This window comes from Dipodomys ordii, unplaced genomic scaffold (genome assembly GCF_000151885.1).
Source record: "Dipodomys ordii isolate 6190 unplaced genomic scaffold, Dord_2.0 Scaffold51, whole genome shotgun sequence".
NCBI lineage: Eukaryota > Metazoa > Chordata > Mammalia > Rodentia > Heteromyidae > Dipodomys > Dipodomys ordii.
The window spans coordinates 3,813,747-3,824,409 of NW_012267267.1; the positions used below are offsets into that span (position 1 = coordinate 3,813,747).

The following is a 10,663-nucleotide window of genomic DNA, read 5'->3' on the forward strand; positions in this document are numbered from 1 at the left end:
CAGCTCCCAGGCTCAGAGTTCAGGCCCACAACCGGACCCAAAATGAAAGACACCAGAGCCAACAGACTGGAGCTCACAAGGGAGCTGACTCCAAAGAAGAAAAAGAAGAGGCCTTAAATCTCCAAATAAACCCAAAGGATAGTAAAAGACAAAAAGTTACATTGGATGTGATTAATTAAACGGGCCTCTAAACATTCACACAGTGAAACCAAAGGAGGATATTCTTAGGACGCGTTCACAAAGGCTCAGTAGCTGTGTGCATACCATGATATAAAACAATGCTTATGGAAACAAACTCCAAGAAATAGAAAGGAGGTTTTTATATCTACTGTTTGCAGTTCTTTCCCATACACCTTTGGTTTATTCCCTTTTGTCTTTCTTTTATTCCTCTTTGTCTTGGTTTTTGTTTTAAATTTCTGTGCATTTTGTCTTGTATATAAGTTTATCTGATTTGGGGAGAGGAAGGGGAAGCACAGAAACAATGGGACAAAGGGAAACCAATTCAACAATGATACTAGACACTGTTGGAAATGAACTATACTACTTGGGGCTCAAGAGGTGGGAAGGGGAAAAACTGGTAGACAATGGGGGAAGGGGTGACACTGTTCACAAAGAAATGTACTCATTACCTGACTTATGTAACTGTAACCTTTGTATATCACCTTTACAATAACATTTAAAAAAGGAAAAAAAGAAAAAGAAGTGGTCCATGATGGTGCTCTGCATGGACTTAGAGAATATATGAATATATGAACTCCAGTCCTGTTATACTTGGAAATATCTCACTGATGCTGGTCAGTAGGTACTGGGGAATCTGCCACCAGATGGGCAGGTCTGATGTGTGGTAAACCATGTGACCTATGGTTTGATTGGTTTTCTCTTTAATGAGGTCTAGCCTCTGATTCTCCAAGGTTCCTGTGGCAAAGGCAGAGGACATCAGGAAGAACACCCCCACATCCTCCTCTTGAGGGAGGATGGCAGCAGGCTATTTCTTCTCCACACAGGGTACACTAGCATGTCTTTGAGTGGGATGAGCATCAGGACGAGCAGGACAGCAAACATGGTGAGCCAGCCAGGCTGCTGGGAACGTGTGAGGGTGGTGGTGGTCCTATTTGAGAGTTCTGGAATCTTCAGATGAAGACTGCAAAACATACACGGTCTGCATTTGGAGGTACTTATGCTGTCCAGTAAGGAATCAAAGCCAAGAACACAGGCATGATCTTGACCAGGACTTTCAAGTCTTCTACTTTGTCCTCTGCGAATGGCCCTCCGTCCAACATTACATGTGATGCACTGTTTTTATCAGGTGCTGGGGAGGATATCATGCATATATTTGAAGGCACACTGAGGAAGCGAGGCCTACTACCTAGGTACCCCACACGGTGTTTCTGGGAGCAGCAGGTATAGCTGCTGACATCAGGGGCCTTGGTGATGAAGACGCTTTGGCCACAGAGGAAAACCATGAAAGCTATGGGCACACGGACCATGGGGATTAGAAGACCAGAGAGAAACCTCACATTCTGCTGGACATAGGCAATGTCTCCTAATAAAAGGATGGCTCCCAAGTTAATGCTCCAATAAAAACAATTCAAAAATCTCCTGCTGGCTTCTAGACTGCGATCTTTGACCTTTTCAGGTCTGCTCTGTGCCTCCTGCACCCATGCTGTGGACGAGAGCTTGCACTCTGAAGCCGGGGACTCTTTCTCCTCCAGCCCTGCCTTGGTCCCTGAGCCTCTCTCTGGCCCCTGGGCTTGCCTTTCACCAAGCCAGCGTGGCCGTGACTCCACAGGCCACCAGGGACCATCCAGTGGCTGTCAGTCACTCGTTCTGGGCATCATCACTTCCTGTTTCCTGTCTCTGCACATCCATTCCTCTCAGGCTCACTCATAGTTTCATCTCCCTCAAGCTCTGGGTTTACAAGTGGCCATCACTGCCGGTCCTTGAGCACCTACCCTGCATATCATGGAAGCTGAGCCTCGGCCCTCAGATCTACACTTCTGCCTTTTTTTCCCTGGGGAAGGAGGCTCACAGTTTAGCCATCTCCATAGTCAGCATGAGTCCTTAAGGCCTATTAGTCATGGGCCAACCTACAGAGCTGATTCTCCTTGAGTCTGGAGAGTGGTCATAAAATTCTGTTTATTCTAATGAGTTGCTCTTGCAAACAGTTCTGACTGCAAACAGTTTGTATAAATACAATAATTGCAGAGTCAAGGGATGTGATTTAATGGTAGCATGCTCACCAGAGCACCAGGGTTTGATCATCATAAATAGAATGAACACAGTAGATGGCCAGGTCCTTTAGTGTACACTGTTACTCATTTCTTTTTTTTGGGGGGGGGTCTGGTCTTGGGGCCTGAACTCTGGGCCTGGGCACTGTCCCTTAGCTCTTCAGCTCAAGGCTAGCACTCTACCACTTGAGCCACAGCGCCACTTCCAGCTTTTTTTTTTTTTTTGCTTATGTGGTGCTGAGGAATCGAACCCAGGGCCTCAGGCATGCAAGGCAAGTGCTCTACCACTAAGCCAACTTCCCAGCCCCACTGTTACTCATTTCTATCAGCATGTTTCCCTATTGATAATGTGCCTGGAAGTGGCACTGTGGCTCAAGTGGTAGAGTGCTAGCCTTTAGCTTAAGAACTGAGGGACAGCGCCCAGGCCCAGAGTTCAGGCCCCAAGACCAGACCCCCCACACCAGCCCCGCTACCCCCCTCCCACCCCCACCCCCCACTCCCACCCCCAAAAAATAAGATAATGTGCCTAGTACTTTAAGCTGATTATTCTGAATTACAAATACTGCTTTGGCAGGAGTTTTTCTGCTTAGGTATTTTTGTTTTGTTTTGTTTTGTTTTTTGGTTGATCATGAGGCTGGAACTGGAGGCCTGGGCATCTTCCCTGAGTTCTTCTGCTCAAGGTTAACTCTCTATCACTTTAATTGGAGAGAAGAATGTCATGGACTTTTCTTCCCTGGCTGGCTTTGAACCATGATCCTCAGATCTCAGCTTCCTGAGTAGCTAAGATTACAGGTGTGAGCCAACAGCATCCAGCTCTCTTAATTTTTATTTTTATCCTCAAGGATCTTTTAGAGATACCTCAGTTTTAAAAATTATATATGTGCTCTGAAAGACCCCAAGTTACATGTATATATATGTAGTTTCCTTTTTCAGTTCTAATGGTGCTGGGTGATGAAATCCTTGCTAAGTTGGGAAGAACTTGTTTTCATAGAGAATTTTTTTTTCTCTCTCTCTCTCTTTCTTTCTTTCTCTCTCCTTTCTTTCTTTCTTTTTTTCTTTCTTTCTTTCTTTCTTTCTTTCTTTCTTTCTTTCTTTCTTTCTTTCTTTCTTTCCTTTTTTGGTTGGTCATGGGGCCTGAACTCTGGGCCTGGCCACTGTCCCTCAACTCTTCAGCTCAAGGTGAGCACTCTACCATTTGAGCCACAGCGCCACTTCTGGCTTTTTCTGCTTATGTGGTGCTGAGGAATTGAACCCAGCGCCTCATGCATGCAAGGCAAGCACACCTTTCCAGCCCTCATAGAGAACTTTCATTAGAGGAATATTTCAGATTTTTCCCTTACTCCTAATGGACTCTTAGTGCTAAGTAATTTACTTGATCAGGAACAAGGTGTTTGTTGTACTTAGAGAGGATGCACAATGGTTTTCAGTCTCTGCCATTCTATAATTTTGATAGAATGTGCTCTTACCATTTGTTTTTTAGGTCCTGGGGCTTGTATTCAGGGTCTAGGTGCTGTCTCTGAGCTTTTTTGCTCATAGCTAGTGCTTTACCACTTGAGCCATAGCCCCATTTCAGGCTTTTTGGTGATTACTTAGAGACTTTCCTGCCCCAGCTAGATTGCAACCATGCATGGTTCTCAGATCTCAGCCTCCGAAGTCGCTAGAATTATAGGCATGAGCCACTATTGTCTTACTTTTTTTTTCTTCATGCTCTCACTTTTGAGTAAGGTCTGCACTGGTTTAGTATATCCTGTGACTGGATAGACCAGTAGCTAATATCAAGTCCTCTTGGTTGTCTATCCCTTAATTTGGCTTTCATCTGAAATAAAGCTAATACTTTTTTTTTTTTTTTTTTGGTCGGTCATGGGCCTGAACTCTGGGCCTGGATGCTGTCCCTCAGCAATTCAGCTCCAAACTAGTGCCCTACTACTTGAGCCACAGTACCATTTCTGGCTTTTTCTGCTTATGTGGTGCTGAGAAATCGAACCCAGGGCCTCACGGGTGCAAGGCAAGCACTCTACCACTTAGCTTCCCAGCCCAAAGCTAATACTTTTTATCCTTGACAGCTACTGTTGTGGTCCTTGGTTCCTAGGTTTCAAAATTGTGAGAAGTAAATTTCTGTGATTGATGACTTAGCCAGCCTATGGTATTTGGGTGTAGCACTGCAAACTACTAAGACACCTCCTTTAAAATTTTGATTCAATTATTATTAGTACAAAGACCCTATCTGTGTGAAACCTAGTCTGTGTGTGTGTGTGTGTGTGTGTGTGTGTATGCGCACGTGCGTGCGCGCACCAATATTGGGGCTTAAACTCAGGACCTGGGTGCTGACCCAGCTTTTTTTTTTGCTCAAGGAGGGCACTCTGCCACTTGGGCTGCAACTCCTTTTCCAGTTTTTGGTAATTAATTGGAGAAAAGAGTCTCATGGACTTTCCTGCCCAGGCTTGAATTGCGATCCTCAGATCTCAGCCTCCTGAGCAGCTAGTATTATGAACATGAGCCACCAGAACAGAGCTATAATTGAGTCTTTTTCCTCTCCTTTTCTCCACTTGCCACAGTCTGCAGTAATAGGATTCATAATGACATTCCTTATGACTCTAGGTAGTGTGCTATGCTCACTCTTTTCTTTCTTTCTTCTTCTTCCTCTTCTTCTTTTTTTTTTTTTTTTTTGGTTGGTTGTAAAGCCTGAATTCTGGGCCTGGGCACTATCTCTCAGCTCTTCAGTTCAAGGCAAGCACTCTACCACTTGAGCCACAGCACCATTTCCAGCTTTTTCTGCTTATGTGGTGCTGAGGAATCAAACCCAGGGCCTCAGGCATGCAAGGCAAGTGCTCTACCACTGAGCCACCTTCCCAGCCCCTGGGCTCACTCTTATACAGAGTCCCCTGGCTCTTTGTCATACCTATGCATTGTGGTAGATAAGTATATGGTGCTGTATGGACAGGGAGGCTGGATGAAGAGAATCATCTGAGTTGCTTTTAAGGTGCAAATATGCCGTAGTAATATTTAGGAACATATATTTTACTGTGAAAAATGTTAGACACAGAAAATAAAGAATTTTATATCAATATCTGTATACACACAAGTCTGCAATCAATATTTGAATATGTTTACCCACCCAGCCATCATTAGTATCTTAGTATCTTACTTTTCTGATGTATTACAAAGGAGAGAGTGCTGTAGTCATATTCCCAAAGCTAAGCTGTGTATGTGGGTGGGGGGGCGCGGGGGGTGGGGGGAGATATCAAGCCCTGGGCTTCTCACATGCTAAGCACATGGTCTACCAATGAGCTGTAGTGGGGAGATGGAGATGCAGTGAGACCACTCAGTCTGCAATGAAAATGTAAAAGATCTCATTGAGCAGAAAGTGCTGACGCACCAGGACCGCACCTGGTGTTGGGAATGCCAGGAAATGGCCCCAAGTGCCAGCCCACATTGGCTTTTAAGCATTTTGGGCTAGGGCGGGGAAAGGGAGAGGCTAGGTGTTGGTTTTAGCCAATAATTGTTACAAGAAATGTGCACTTTAAGTTTAAATTTTCTGCCAAGGTTTTGCTGGCAAGAAGCAGGGGAATAGAACAAAGGGTGGTGATGGTTCAGCTGGGTTAGGGCTGGCATTGCTCAGAAAACAGCAGAAGCAGAGTTACAGAGTTACAGGGTTCCAGAGTTACAATTGCAGTTACTAGCTAAAGTAACAAGTTACCAGGGAAGTCTTAGCTACAACACACTTATATTTATATCTTAAAATCATTCATTATCCGTTTCATACAATCCAAATCAAATATCACATTCCATCTTCACGTCCTCCACCATATCCAGCGACCCCTGTAGCCAAGCTTTGCTTCTTTTCTTGGAATTTCCTGTAATCTCTCCATTTCTCCTAGAGACAGAAGCAGAATGACAAGAATGGACAAGGCCATCAGCATCACCACCTTGGCTTAAAATCCAGCTCTACTACCTACTACCCATGCTATCCAGGTAACCTTACTGTGATCTGTCCTCATCTGTAACAAACAGAGCCTACTTTATGAAAGTGTTGAGGAGGATGAATAATGTAGTTCTTATAAAAGGCTGGCAACACATGTGCAGTACCAACTTACACTTGACACTGTATTAACTTATTACTCAAATTAATTTATCACTCAGATCCATGAGGTAGTGCCAGTATTATAAAAATACAACACATTTTACATCGGTTGCAAGTGAGGAAGTGGTATCTACCTAACAGGTGTGAGGATGAGAACAGTTAATATGTGGAACGTGTTTGTAGCAGTAATAATCTTGTAACTGGTACATAGTAAGCACTCAGGAATTTTTAGATGATCTGCAAGTTCATTTGCCTTACCAATGAAAGTGTGTGTGTGTGTGTGTGTGTGTGTGTGTGTGTGTGTGTATGTGTGTGCTGGTGCTGGGGTTTGTACTCAAGGCCTCATGCTGCTCACTTGGCTTTTTCATTCAGGGTTGAAGCTTTTCCTCTTGAACCACAGCTCTCCTTCTGGCTTTCTGATTAATTAGAGATAAGAGTCTCATGGACTTTTCTGCTCAGGTTGTCTTTGAATCTCAATCTTTAGATTTTAGCCTCCTGAGTAGCTAGAATTATAGACATGAGCCACCAGTGCCTGCTTCTTACTGATGAAACTTAATTTACCCATAATTTTCTTTCTTTCTTTCCTTCACCATTGCTATTAGAGCTTGAACTCAGGGATCTCTCATTTTCTTGCTCATAGCAAATGCTCTACCACTTGAGCCACTTCTCCAGTCTAGATTTTTCTAGTTATTTTGGAGATAGAGTCTAGTGGACTTCTCTGTTCAAGCTTGCTTTGGAACACAACCTTCCATGTCTTAGGATCTTGGGTAGCTAGGATTGTAAGTATGAACCACCAACATCCAGATTATAAGTTATTACTTTCATAATGAAACTCTAAGAGTTGGGAAGGCAAGTGAGGTTTTCAAAGATGACACAGTTGTTCCCTTAATATTTAATAGACTGTGCTATGGACTGAATTATGCCCCCTACTCCTACCACCAATTCATATGTTGAAGCTCTAGCTCCCAATGTGACTATTAGACATACTTTTTTTTTAATGTTGTTTTTGAAGAAAGGGCTTTTCTATGTAACCCAAGCTGGCCTTGAACACATGATTTTCCTGCCTTAGCCTCCCAAGTGCTGAGATGATCACTATGCTTGGTTACAGAGATGATATTTAGGAAAGTTAAATGGTATTGTAAGAGTGTGACCCTAATTTGATAGAGCAGCTGGCCTTGTAAAACTCTCTCTCTCTCTCTCTGTCCTCTTATAAAATAAAGGGAGACTGAGAAGTTGGCTCAGTGTAGAGTGCTTGCCTCACATGCATGAAGTCCTGGATTTGATTCCTCAGCACCACATAAACAGAAAAAATGCCAGAAGTGGCGCTGTAGCTCAAGTGGTAGAGTGCTCACCTTGAGCTGAAGACCTGAGGGACAGCACCCAAGCCCAGAGTTCAAGCCCCACAACTGACAAAATAAATAAATAAATAAAAATAAAATAAAGGAAGTCCACATGAAGACAGAGTAAGAAAGTTTCCTATACAAGTCAGGGAGAGAGTCTCACAAAGAACTAATCCCACTAAATCTTGATCTGGGACTTCATTATCTAGTATTACAAAAAATTTCTGATACTTAAGCAATGCAGTCTATGATATATGTTATAATCTGAGCAGACTATAACAGATTGCTTGTTAATAAGAAATAGATTTGTTAATTAAGACTTAAAACCTCTTCAAGTTGCATTTTTGTGCCAGTGAATGGGCACATAAAACATAAAACAGGCAGTTTCCTTATCACCTGCCCTATTCAAGGACATCCTACACTTGAGGATGGTGGATAATAATGGAGAAAGGAAACCTGACTTCTTGGCCCAGTCTTGTCCTTTGTCAGCGAGGTCATTTTGGGCAAGTCTTCTAACTAGCCCATGCCTAAGAGGTATCTGAGATTAATGCATGTATCTTTGTATAATATGGTTGAGTGACATTTTTGAATCAGTGATGAGACTGAGGAAAGAGAAGCAATGGTACAAGAAAACCAGGAACACAGAAGACAAAGTGATTGGAGTCAGAACCAAATGTTCTGAGAATAAGTCTCCGTGTCACTCCAGAGGTGCTGGATAGGGTATTGTATTTTTCCACTAGAGGTGAAATGGGAGTTTGAATCGACCTCAGCAGGCCTTCAGAACAAGATTTGGTGGCCATCTGGATAAGGAAGAGATCTAAAGTTCTCTAACTCTAATCTAAAGATCCAGCTTGGTGCTTCATGTCACGAGGAGGCTAAGGCAGGAGGATGGACAGTTTTAGGCTAGCCAGGGCTACATAGTGAGATCCTTTCTCAAAACACAAAACTAAACAAAACATTACATGATGATACAAACCTCATCTTTTTTTTTTTTTTTTACCGTGTAACCAGGACTATATAGTGAGCTCCAGTCTGAGCTACACAGTGAAACCTTGTCTCCAAAACAAAGAAGTAGGGGCTGGGAAGGTGGCTCAGTGGTAGAGAGCTTGCTTTGCATGCCTGAGGCCCTGGGTTGGATTCCTCAGCACCACATAAGTAAAAACAAAAAAGCCGGAAGTGGCGCTGTGGCTCAAGTGGTAGAGAGCCAGCCTTGAGCTGAAGAGCTGAGGGACAGCACCCAGGCCCAGAGTTCAGGCCCCACAACCGGACCCAAAAATAAATAAAGAAAGAAAGAAAACAAAGAAGTAGCCAGTTGGTGGTGGCTCAGGCCTGTAATCCTAGCTACTCCAGAAGCTGAGATCTGAGGATGGTGGTTCAAAGCCAGCAGGGGCAGGAAAGTCCATGAGACTCTTTATTTCCAATTAACCACCAGAAAACTAGAAGTGGAGTTGTGGCTCAAAGTGGTAGAGCACTAGCCATGAACAGAAGAGCTCAGGGACAACACCCAGGCCTCGAGTTCAGGCCCCACGACCGACAAAGAAAAAAAAAGAAGAGCTTTTTACTTTGTGCTCCTTGCATCTAGCATTCTAATTCTAAGACCTGATGAATATAGGGGTTAGGAAAGAAGTAAAGAGGAGCTCTTGGGGGCGGAGGGAGGATAGGAAGGGATGGGAAGGGGAAACAAAGGAGGAGGCTACAATGCTTGATAAGAAATGTACTCATTATCTTGCCCATGTAATTGTAACCCCTCTGTACAGTATTTTCACAATAAAAACAAAACAAAACAAAAACTACATAAAAAGCTTACCTTAAATACTAAAAAAAAAAAAAAAAAAAAAGGAGCTCTCCCCTGCAGCCACCAAATCATGCAGAGGTGGAGGCTGGGGTGTGCTCAAGATTGGACTTCACATGTAATCCTCCACTACCAATGCCAAAGAAGGCATTGCTGCTGGAGGTATAATGGACACTAATATGGCTTTGCAAGAGGTGCTGAACACCGCCCTCATCCACAGAGGCCTAGCATTTGGAAGCTGCATAGCTGCCAAAGCCTTAGACAAGCACCAAGCACATCTTTGTGTGCTTGCATCCAACTGCAATGAGCCCATGGATGTTGAGTTGGTGGAGACCCTTTGTGCCAGCATCAAATCCATGTTATGAAGGTCGGTGACAACAAAAACACTAAGGAGTGGGTAGGCCTCTGCAAAATTGATTGAGAGGGAAAACCCCCGTAAAGTGGTTGGTTGCAGTTTTGTAGTGGTTAAGGACTATGGCAGAGTCTCAGGCCAAGGAGGTCATAATGTAAGAATTAAACAAATATATGTATTTGTGGGCTTTGTGTGTGTGTGTGTGTATGTTTGTGTGTGTGTGTGTATGTGTGTGTGTGTGTGCGCGCGTGAGCGCACGAGCACATGCACACATACTATGTCCTGGACATTGTCTTTGAGCTTTTGTGCTCAAGGCTATCACTCTACCACTTGAAAAACAGCTCCACTCTTCCAGCTTTTTGGTGGTTAATTGGAGATAAGAGTCTCATGGACTTTCCTGCCCAATCTGGCTTTGAACTGTGACCTCCTGAGTAGCTAGGAACACAGGTATGAGCCACCAGTGCCTGGCTGATTAAATATGTTTTAGTTTTGTTGTTGTTGTTGTTGTTGGTTGTGGGGCCTGAACTCTGGGCCTGTGTGCTGTCCCTCAACTCTTCAGCTCAAGGCTGGCTCTCTACCACTTGAGCCACAGCGCCACTTCCGGCTTTTTCTGCGTATGTAGTGTTGAGGAATTAAACCCAGGACCTCATGCATGCAAGGCAAGCACTCTACCACTGAGGCACCTTCTCAGACCCTTAAATATGTTTTAATTGATACACAGAAACAAAATTGTCCACATGTTTCAATATATATGTAAATTTGTATAATCTTTAAATAAAGCTAGATATACTTATCTCCTCAAACATATAATTTCTATATGGTAAAAACATTCAAAAATGCAGAATGTTGGTGGCTTACATCTGTAATCAT

General features: G+C 43.5%; 1 pseudogene; it reads right to left on the reverse strand.

The window, feature by feature from the left end:
• The window catches only part of LOC105988776, a 30,303-nt pseudogene extending 21,854 nt beyond the window's left edge, over positions 1 to 8,449 (reverse strand).
• Between the last annotated feature and the right edge of the window lie 2,214 nt (positions 8,450 to 10,663).